Raw genomic sequence first — 12,254 nt, forward strand, 5'->3', positions numbered from 1 at the left:
TTCAGTTGTCTTATACTAAGCTCGCATAAAACTCTTTTCCTTTGTTAGATTTTGCTTAATTATTCAGCAACCAAATTAACACTAGGGCGCCTATCAAGTGTTGCACATGATTTTATTGAGATGTTTTGTTCATTGCTCAAGAGTTCGATTAAAAAATTAAAAAGTAAACGAATTTAAAACACTTCTCTTATATAGCCTTACAAAAGTCATCTTATTTAATATAGTTGATTTAAGAAAAGAGCATATATTTTTTAAAAACTTTATTAATGTTCCCATATGTACCAATGTACTCATAACTGAGCTATTTTCTTCACAATATTCATAACATGGGGAAAATTGTTTGAACCAATACGTTTTATGCAAGAAGATTCTCAATAATGCAATATTAATATTGATTAAGGTGCATATTGAGAGAAAAATAAATTGGTGGATATGTAAAAAATAATAATTTTTTTAAAATAAAAATACCTGTTGTATTTTTACAATTTTTTTAAATACAATCTTCATTTTAATGTACTGTAAGAGATCAGGCTGTAAATTATTTCATTTTTGATAAGTAAATTTGTTGTTGTTTAATAATCAATGAGAGATATTTTAAGCTTACTTATGCTTTTGATAACCATCAAGAGACACGGTAGTGTCTCGACGGCAAGTACATAAAAGTAGGTATAGACGTGTCTATACCGCCGTCCAGGCACTACTGTATCTTATACAGCAAGATTGGCCGTCTCAATTTTTAAATCGATTTTTTTCCGTAAATGAAACACTGTCATGATTTCAGTAAAGCTTTTCTTGAAATGGATTAGAACAAGCTTTTATTTGAGCCCATAAACATCAAAATTGGTTCACGCAATCCAGAGATCTCATAATCTGTTAGCTATATATATAACAAATTTAATTTCTTTCCGTCATCTTCTTCTTCTCCAGCCAGAGTGTATGTCTCGGGCTGAAGTTGGTCGCTAAGAAAAATGACGTCATTTTCACAACGCTTCCAACATAATATACTCAACGATCAAACTATGTATGGTTGTGAACTGTCAATTCGGCGACTATATTGAACTGTGTAAATTGTAATGTGAGGTTATTTTTATTTAATGCAGTGAGGTTATTCATCGTGTTGCGATATTGCATCTGTTAATCTCTACAATCACAAATAATTCAATTAACAGTGACTGAAGGATTCGCGAATTAGATAAGTATAATATTATATTTTACAATACAGGATGTAGTATATACTTTGTGGTACTTTGTGGTATTTCTTTTTGCAGATAAATTAAGACAGAATATTATCATATTCATTGATGAGGATAGAGCTGACTGGATTAAATAAAATTAATATTTACAAGTCTGTGCCAATGAGAAATATACTTTCAACAGTAATGTGCATCGGTCATTATCAGCAGGATATTAATTGAAAGAAATTGTTAAGGTACTTAATAATCATATGCTAAACTTTCAGGTATTGAAATCATTAATCAAATGCATGTTTTGCTTTTTGTTTTCTTTAAACTGATATTGATTGTAATTATCCGATAGGTTATATCATATATATATAAACAAATATTTCAGATTAAATTATGGCAATGCTAATTTGAAAGATATGAAACATTCCAAAAAATCTTTATTTACGTAAAATACAAGTTGACCAGTATTTGGATTTGAACAAATTATACGATAGTAGATGTTTACAAAAGATGCGAAGACAACCAAATATTACAGAAGTTAGGTCAACAAGCAATAAAGAAAATGGAGATGGGGCAAAATCAAATACTGGTAAGTATAACTGAGATGTTTCATGTTCCTTCAAATATTTATTTTCTTTGAAGATTAAGATTGTTAAATGATGAATTTGATTTCAGGCTTACGCATAGTGTTATCATTTAGTATTTTACAGTCACTGTGCAAGTTTATTATAGCAAATAGTAATACTTGTGCTTTGACTTAAATACATTTGGTACAATTGAATTAGAAAACCAAGGAAGAAGGTTCGCTCACATACTGACTATTGGAGTTGAATCAAACATTGGGCTTTTCATTCCTGCATTCTGGTATTTGAAACAGGCAAGGATGAAAGCATTGAAAGATTGGCAAAGTAAGAATAAGCCAATATTCAGATAATCGTCATCCATTGCTCAGCCATAATTTAAGGATGAGATTCATTGGATGAAATTCTGTAAAATTGAGTTAATAACTGTTGATAGTTTTCCTCTGTTACCTATGATAGTATTCTAGGCCAAAGGCAGTATACTAGTCGTTGGTATGGATGAAAAAATGCACGGTTACTCTCAATTGAAAGTCAGTCCAAAAATTAATGGTTTCTACTCCATTTTGCAGCACCAGAAGTCCGACCAGTTTCAACAGTGTATAGAAATTAGCGAAACGAACATTTGAGGACTCTGGCACAGGAAATGTTATAAGGACGACTCGCCAATGTATCTCCCATGCCACCTTTTTCAAAAGTTACCAGCATAAATGTAATAATGATTGGTGCCAAAAAGAAACGTGGTATGCAAAACGACAATGCCAACTTTGAATATATGCTTAATTCTAGCTTATTCAAAGCTTTGCGAATTGCTTGTCCAGTCATGCCCCTGTATCACCTCAAGCAGCTGATGGAGTTACTGAAGTTTCACAAAGTCAGATGTTGGTAAAAAGTAAAATGTTGATTAACAAATGGAATGATTCATGTTTCTTTAAAATATTATTTTCTTTGAAGATTTGAGATATTTAAATGAGTAATTTGATTTTAGGTTTACTCAGATGTTATCATTTAGCATTTTACAGTCACTGTGCAAGTGTATTATAGCAAATAGTAATACTTGTGCTTTGACTAAAATACATTTGGTACAATTGAATTAGAAAACCAAGGAAGAAGATTCGCTCACATACTGAATATTGGAGTTGAATCAATCATTGGGCTTTTCATTCCTGCATTCTGGTATTTGAAACAGGCAAGGATGAAAGCATTGAAAGATTGGCAAAGTAAGAATAAGCCAATATTCCGATAATCGTCATCCATTTCTCAGCCATAATTTAAGGATGAGATTCATTGGATGAAATTCTGTAAAATTGAGTTAATAACTGTTGATTGTTTTCCTCTGTTACCTATGCTAGTATTCTAGGCCAAAGGCAGTATACTAGTCATTGGTATGGATGAAAAAATGCACATTTATTCTCAATTGAAACTCAGTCCAAAAATTAATGGTTTCCACTCCATTTTGCAGCACCAGAAATCCGACCAGTTTCAACAGTGTATAGAAATTAGCGAAACGAACATTTGAGGACTCTGGCACAGGGAATGTTATAAGGACGACTCGCTAATATATCTCCTATATCACCTTTGTCAAGAATTAGCAGCATAAATGTGATAGTAACTGGTGCTAAAAAGAAACGTGCTATGCAAAACGACATAGTTAGCTTTGAATATATGCTTGATTGTAGCTTATTTAAAGCTTTGCGAATTGCTTGTCTAGTCTTGCCCCAGTATCAACTCAAGTAGTTGATGAAACTAGTGAAGTCTAGCAAGGTCAGATGGTGGTAAAAGTCAAATGTTGATAAACAGAAAATGTAAATTAATTAAAACATACATTTTACTTAATTATTTTTATGTTGAAAGTATGTTTATTGATTATGAAAAATTTAATCAAACTTTTATTATAGTGAAACTGAAAACATTAAACAAGTAGCCGGGGCATTAATTATGAAGTTCATTTATGCAGAATGCATTACAAATATCAATAAATTCAAGGTGTTGACTGTGATATTTTTTCAATATAAATATATATATTTTTATTAGTTAAGCGCTGTTGTTTCAAAAAATGAGAAGTGTGGAAATTTTCTTTAAAATCTGTAGAAATTAAAAGAATTATTTAATTTTTTCTATATTATATTTTTACAAAACGTTATGAAATCCCAAAAAAAACAGACTTCGCCTGTATAAAAAGGCGGCAAGTACATAAACCATTTAGCATAAATAATATAGTAAAATTATCCAATTAAAAAAAGTAGTGAAATCCAAATATTAGGCAAGTATATTTTTTCACCTTAGCAAAAGTTAAATTTTTGAAAAAAAAGGAACAACAAAATTACTTGCCGGGCCCGTAATGTCCATGCACAATGGGAAATTGAATCGTGTGTGAGATTCAGCTATAGCGTAGTACAGCAAATTTCATGTTGAAATACAGAGTGAAGTTAGCCGAACCACAGACGATTCTATTTCTCACTGTGCATGGACATTACGGGCCCGGCAAGTAATTTTGTTGTTCCTTTTTTTTCAAAAATTTAACTTTTGCTAAGGTGAAAAAATATACTTGCCTAATATTTGGATTTCACTACTTTTTTTAATTGGATAATTTTACTATATTATTTATGCTAAATGGTTTATGTACTTGCCGCCTTTTTATACAGGCGAAGTCTGTTTTTTGTGGGATTCACTGTTTCTTGGAATTCAGTTTAGCTTTTGTGTATTATAAACTCTAAAAAAGATATGAGTATTATAACAATACCTTTACAAATGATTAAAGAGTATATCGTATAGAATATGGTCGTTCTAATTACAAAGCACGCCTTTTTAAAGTGTTAGTGTCCCCATATATACCAGTGTACATTCAGGGACATTATATCTAACTGTAATGGTTGCTTTTTTTAAACATTTACTAATACAATAATTTATTCCTTTTGCGGCTATTTCCTAGTATCGAAATTAGGGTTAATGATGCTAATATAACCGAATCTTTAGTGATAAAGACTGTAACGAAGTTCCCCGTTACCTATACGAGATACCGAATAAAGAACATAAAAGCTACCGAACAGTGGATATTATTAATCCCTACGTTACCGACTCGTGAGATAGGCTCACGAGTGGATTATAGCTAACGTCAAGGATAGACCCCGTTGACAGGCAGAGGCCCGGATGAAAAGACCGGCGCTCCAGTAAACGATGTCCAGGTTGCCCTGAGAAGTAAGGCAGGGCCATGCCAAACAACCCAGGCAACCTGAGATAAGGAGAAGCGGCCTCGGGGAGTCCTAAAACAATGACAGTGTCTATAAGTCCCCACGAGGAGGGGAAATAGAACGTCGAGTCTGGCTTGAACGCTGGTTACGCGCGTCAAGCAGGCTGCGCGAATGTCGTGCGCAGACTGCCAGAGCAGGCAGTCGGAACGCGACCATGGGACTGTGCTGACGTGTCCGTGCGTGCTGGTGAGCGCGCGACGCGGCACTCAGGCAGCCATGGGTCGGTTCGCGTAAGTGAGGCGTGTGCTATAGGCCAGCCTGCACGTACGTCACGACTCGATACCGGCCAATGCATGGTGGGTTGCGCAGGGGCGTAGTTAGCCCGTTGGAATGTGTCCCGGTGCCCTCCGTAATCCCATAGGCTTGCGCTATGGCTGGACGGGCCGCGAACATTGCCTCCGTGGTGGTCCGCTCCTGGCAAACTCTATGCTTTGGCAAATGATACCGCATGTTCCCGCACTCCTCACCACCACCTGTGTGTGGGTGGTGAAGGATAAATGTATGCCCTTCAGCAGATAGGTCTGCGAAGCTCGGACTTCCGTAAGGAACCCTCCCCTCTCTCCACGACCTAGCATACTGAGCAACCCTGGCTACCGCTACCGTCCATATGCATGGCCTCAGGGCTGTATAAGAATCCATAGCAAATGGAGTCGAAAGACTCAAATGATAACGTAGGGTTGTTGGCCACCCAACTGACCAACTGGCGCCCTGATACCGATAGAAAGGACGGGCGAAGGTAATGGGAAAACCCGTAGAGTGAGTGGCCCCTCACACTGACGGGAAAAGCATTACAAATGGCGCCCAACGTGGTTTCTGATTATAGATTAATTATTCGGCGAACGAATAATCCACAAGTCCTAGAAGTTACCGGAAGTGTTGGAGTTTTCAGGGAATAGGTGGCCCACTATTTTCTGGAGGCTCGGAAACGCTGAAAAAACATGAAAAGATCATCTGGTTGAAAAAGGGATCAAATTCTGTTAAGAATTGATAGCCTGATCGAATTGACGTGTTCACGTAGAATTCGAGCAACCCATGCTAAGCTAACGGAAAATTGGATGAGAATCACGGGCGCAAATATAATTTAATATTATATTCGCCCGTGTTAAAATCTAACGCTACCGAAAAGGTGTTACGTACTGGATAGTCGTGGCCGCCTATCGGTTGAGTTTCGCGCTAACTCGACACTACAGTCTGGGTCAGTAGAAACGCCGATTGAGCTTCTCGACTATCAGTACAATGAACTAAAGTATTACACTCCGAGCGGTAAGAATGTAATGAATTGGCAGAATTCGGGGTGAATGATAGTGTGTATAAACACACGTTGGAACGACAGATTTGACACAATGCTATGTATTTTCAGGTATTACAATTATACTTACAGTAAACGCTAATTATGCTGTAACAGCATACGCAGGCTTATTGACTATTTGTCACAACTATGGGAGAGACTAGACTCTCCGATGGTTGTGGATTACTCGCACTTAATTAATGATGATCAGTTCGTAGTAGTTGTGCTTGTCTTCCAGAACGGTACGTGTTAGGCACGACTGAAAGATGTACACTCGCGACAATTTCTACACGACTTGTTTCGGATTGAATTATACTAGACTTAACTACCAGTACACGGCGACTGGGCAAGAGATTTGTTAGAATACAGTGGAGTACTCTGCTCCCGTGGAACGAACACTAGAGTTACGACCTTGGAACGCGGATGATGCGGCAGCGGCTAAGCTTGCACAGAATAAGACTCGACTTGGGGGTCGCGGAACTCGCATATATGTAGGAGGCTTAATAGGTCATGTGTCGTCAGTAGCGCCATGATCTTTCGACACATGACGACCAAAAAGTCTCCACATCCACGGCCGACGCCCAAGCTTTGACGCATTTCCGGAAAAGAATTCCGGGTGTCAGCAATGTGCAATACTACCGGTATTGCACACGGACGCATGCGATCTACTTTGGTTCGGCGAGGTGGCTGACCCCTACGTTACACCTCCCCCCTTAGATGAAACATTGTCCTGTGGAGGTCAATGTTTCCAGGATGAGAAGTATGGGTTAGGCCAACTGCCGACAGTTTCTAAAGGAATTCGGTACTTATTAACTAAAGGGTAGCGAGTCCCGTGGCATCGCTATTGGTTCCAGGTACGGCATACTCTGCACATGTCGAATAGGTTGTTGAAATGGCATGCTGACGGTGCGTACCGGAAGCATTGGCATGCTTTCGGCTGCTATGGTTGGAGTGCTTTGAACTCTTATAGAGGTGGTTGACGTCGGGCTGGTATGCGCAGGTGTCGGATTTCGTTTAAACCACAGGGCCGCAGCGATTAATATAATGAAGATAAAAAGAGATCCGGATGAAGCATATGAGATGATGGATGCTCTAAGGGTAGTGGAATCTTGTTTCTGTAGGTCCTTTGCTTCTCGGGCTATGTCCTTGAGGGCTACGCTGTTTTTGGATAGATTCCAGTCCTCCAATGGTTTACTCTTAATAGGCTGTATTTTTATTAATTTTTGTAAAGCTGTTATGTGACCTTCGGGTAGAAGTTCAGGGAGAGGCATCGGCTCTAGGGCTTCGAAGTGAGTAACATCGGACACCATCAGGGTTTGCAGTGATCGTAGCTGAGTAGATGTGGTGTCCGCGAAGCATCCTGCTTCTAATTGGATAATTCCATCTCCAAGGATGGTTTCAGTTCCCCGTACGTTTCCTTGGCAGATGAGGGTGATTTGTTCCGGTTTTGGGAGAGAGTATAGCCAGGTTCGGGGTTGAACCAAAGGGGTCCAGAAGGGACCGGTGAAAGAGGCAACCCTGATGTCGCAACCAGTCCACTGGGTGGTGTCATGGTGCTGGAGGATGGATATCTCACATTCCTGGTTGTACGCGATCTTATGAAGAGGTGCTCCAGTATCACAGTAGTAGGTTTTTAGGTGGTGAAGGCAATGGGATAGGGACTCAGAAGGGATATTGGAGTAAAAGCGTTGGGAGGAAGAGACGGCTAGATAGGGATGGGCAGGTTGGATAAAGGTGGTGATAGTTTGGTTATCAGGACGAGTATGGTGGGTTGGGTAATGATATGTTTTATACAGGTGATATTCTTCCTTGTTGAGGAGAGGGATCTCAATCACGACCACCAATTGTCCCTTGTAGTGATTAACGTGTAGGTGAGAGAGTTCCTGGATGTTCTCCATCAGGAGTTCCTCTTCGTCGAAAGGTAGGGAAAATCCAGTCCTGTGGGTGGCTTCTTGCAGAGCCTGTTGTAACCGGGTAGGTGTTAGTATCATGGGGTGCAAGATTCCACGACGAGCAAAGAGAACGGCATCCACTAGGAATAGAATGCTGGTCCTATATTTTTCCGCGTACATTTCCATGTGTCGGACGTAATCTTGATGTACTCTCGCGTGTTTCTCTTGCTCGAGGGCGTCATTGGAGAGAGCAATAGCATCAGCCAAGGCCCTGGTTTGGCCTTGAAGCTCTTGAGTGTTATTATTTAGGCTATTGAGAGCATGGTGCAAGGCTGAGAATTCTGACTGTACCACATGCGTCTGTTTTTCTAGTAGATGAGCGGTGTGTGCTCCCTTCTCTTGTAATTTTAAGATTTCGCCTGTGTAATATTCGCCGTCTTCCTCGGTCAAGGTGCCAAAAAGGGTTTTGGAAAGACCTCCGATAAATCCTAGAGGAGCGCTTCTACGGTTCCTGCTACGGTCTGTAGGACGTAAACCTCGGCGAAGTATCGAGGCAAAAAGTTCAGTATCGACTATTTTGCGTCCGATCTCCTCGATTTTGCTGTTGTGGATGCAGGAGTTGTTACCCTTGCGTACATAGAAGATAGTCTCGTAGAATTTTCCAAGATTAGGGGCTTGACTAGTTAGATTGGCGATGTCGATGGTTGTGGCGACCTTCCATAGTACTGGATAGTACTGTAGAGTGGTGATTTTCTCGAAAAAGATGCCAGGATTATGTTTTAGATGAGTGATGTTATATGCATGGGTCCAGGAGATCTGCGTGATGCTGAACGTCATTATAAATAATATATTTATAACGGTCGTCATGGCGATTTCGGTTGTGTGGTGTAGTGAATCTCGTGCGTCACGAAGTAGTGTCGCAATTATGAGTGGAGTGGGAAAGTTGGTATAAAAGTGCGGTATTGAGGAGGAGCGATATTGTTCTGGTTAAATTTTTGCGGCCGTACAGAGTGGCAGGGTTATAACGAGGAAGAAGGAAAGGAGAAAAATAAAGGTTCAAAGGAAGAGGAAGTGAAGAACGAGATGGTGAGGAGAAACAATAACGCCCACCTTGGGTCTAAAGGAGCTAGGCGTGCCGAAGGGGCATCAGTATGTACCCGATTTGGTAAGTGGATTGAAAGATATTGTCTTCCAAGCACCCGTGATATTTATATAGCGATTGATAATAATCCGTTTATAATTTTAGTGGTAGTTTTGGACTTGGCGGGGATGCGAGAGATCAGGCGGGAGAGGGAGTCCGACCGGAGGGTCAACGTTTGGATCGGCGAGAGGGAGCTGGAAACGTGGTCTTTCCGGGAGGACTTCGACTGGTGGGGCCTGCGCTGGCTCCAAGACAGCCGTTGGGAGCGGATAAACCTTCAGGTGGAGGACCCGTGGAGTGGCTGGGAGCCAGATTTGACGGAACAGGAGGTGTTAGAATGGTACGGCCTGGCGTAGATTAAGTTTAGAGGTTAAGAAATAATTATTTGTAATAAAAGAAAAGAGTATAACAATATACGGAAACGTAAAAGAATATGTGCGTAACTGATGATTTAGCAATCCCCTTCTTTCCAGTTCCTATTATCTTTCCAGGATTTGAGTCTTTAGATTAGGAGGTCGGGGGGTATGAAATTGAGTCCTGTGTCTGGATTTTCTTGGAGAGAAAAGGATTGAGGTCAGATAGGAAAGGGATGTAGGGAAGGGTACAGGAACTGTGAGGTGTAACTATAGATTGGATGAGGTTCCGTTGCTAATTAGGGTAAGCGTTCTTTCCTTGCGTAACCCCACAATTCCTTAGTAGCTCCTTTCGTTGTTGCTTGGCAGGGCCGTCTCCAGGGCTCCTCGTCGTCCCGGATAGGAGTAGAGCAGTAAGAAACTAGACTGTAGAGAGCGAATAGCCGTTCGAATACTGGCTTTCAGCTATCTATCGTCGCTAGTATAGGAGTAAACGATAATTAGGCAGCAAGAGTCGTTCTATAACAGGAAAGTCATGCCTGCGTTAGATTTCGAGGTTAGTAGAGTTGGTGATAGGAAAAGGGGGTATGGAAGCAGGTTTTAGTTTGTCCAGGTGTTTGGTGATGGGAACTCCGGCGTCGGTGAGGATGGTGGCGTTGTGTTGGTCGTTGATCGTTTCAATGACATATGGCCCGATATACTGGGAGTCAAGTTTATGTTTTCTAGGTTCTCGGAGGACGTAGACCAAGTCTCCAGGAGAATAGGAGACGACAGCGGCGTTCCTATCATAATATTCCTTAGATTTTTCTTTAGCTTGGATTTCGCATTCTCCAGCTAAAGCGTGAAGGCGGGTTAATTGCTGAGCCAGCTCCCGTGCGTATGCGTCGTAGGTTAATAACTGCTCGATCGCATAGGCGGAGACGGGGGACTGAGCCTTTCGTCCATAGATAAATTCATAGGGCGTAAACCCTGTAGCTTCATGCACAGAAGTGTTATAGGAGAACATCGCGAAGGGGATGAACAAATCCCAGTCCGAATACTGGTTGATATTATGTTTTAGGTATTCGGTGAGCACTAGATGACTTCTCTCTAGTGATCCATTGGTCTGGGGTCGATAACCGGAGGTGGTCAAATGTTTGATTTTAAAAAGAGAGGTTACGCCTTTGAGTAATTTTCCTAAAAAGCTGGTGCCTCGATCAGTGAGAATGGCACGCGGAAGTCCGAATTGAACAACGAAATGCCTTGAAAATGCGTCAGCGATGGTAGCGGCGCGAATGTTAGGTATTGCGATAGCAACGCAAAATTTAGTCAAATTACACTGCATGGTTAAAACATGTAAATTTCCGGAGGGAGTAATAGGGAAGGGCCTACGGTATCGAGTGCTACCTTATCAAAGGGGGCACAGGGGGTGTCGGTTATGAGCATTGGCAGTTTAGGTTTGACGCGAACCAGTTTCTGCCGTTGGCAACTATCGCAGGAACGTATAATGCTCTGGACGTCCTTATGGAGGCCGGGCCAATTATAATGTTCCCTAATCCTATGATAGGTCTTGGTCACTCCCTTATGACCTCCAACTAAGCCTCCATGATACTCCAGGATGATGTGTCTTCTCATCTGAACTGGGGGAGTCACTACTTCTCCAGTGCAGATAGTGATTTCGACATCGTCATCGTGGAATGCACGGGAAAAGACGGAGCTCACATAGCGCGACGTCAGCCGGGTGGTTCCGAGTTTATACGAACCGATGCTAAACTTTGTAACGTTATTCTCATGGACAAATTCTTTTAACTTTTTCAGAGAATTAAGAATTTCTTCGTCGCTGGCGGGGATTAATTCGCTAGGATGGGTAATGACTAGGATGATCTTGGTGTTTTTGTAGGGAAAGTCCTGGATGGACCCATGAGGAAAAGGATGATGCTTTATGGTTTTCAGGTCGAGCTTTCCAGTTTCTATGAGCATTTGGCTAATGGGATCTTGAAAGGAACAGTCAGAGGCGATCAGATGGACAATGTGGTTAGGACGATGGCATAGAACATAATCAGAGGTTTCTATGTTACATCGCATAGGGTTAGGGGAAGAGCTAGACGGGAATTTTTCTAAAATAGGATTGGGTTCGATGCGGATGAGACCAGGATCTAGGGACGGATCGTATTGGGTAGGTGGCATCCACTACAGTGATATCCGATTCGGCGTCGGAGCCAGAAAAGTCATCTTCAGGTTTATCGAAATCACTAGGTATCCACGTGGATCGTCCTATGGGTTTTATCTTATCAGGAGATGGGAGGGTAAAGTTTAGAGGTTCGGAGGTTGCGGTGGGTGTGGTGCAGGAGTTGGAGTCGGTTTCCTCATCGGAATCGGTATCTTCATCCGATGATTGTTCGTTGTGGAGGGACGTCAGAAGTTTATTGATCTCTTCTTGGCTAGTACTCAAGTCGCTAATAATCGAACATTGTTCGGTGGTCAGAGGGGTACATTCGGCTTCAAAAGAATCTCCGAGCACACTGGGTTCCTCAGGGACGTCTTCCAGAGGATTTTCCGGGTTGGTGACGTCAGGGAGAGTCGTTTCT

Source organism: Prorops nasuta, unplaced genomic scaffold, assembly GCF_024137725.1.
Source record: "Prorops nasuta isolate Cenicafe-Biocafe unplaced genomic scaffold, Cenicafe_Pnas_1.2 PNAS00005, whole genome shotgun sequence".
Lineage (NCBI taxonomy): Eukaryota > Metazoa > Arthropoda > Insecta > Hymenoptera > Bethylidae > Prorops > Prorops nasuta.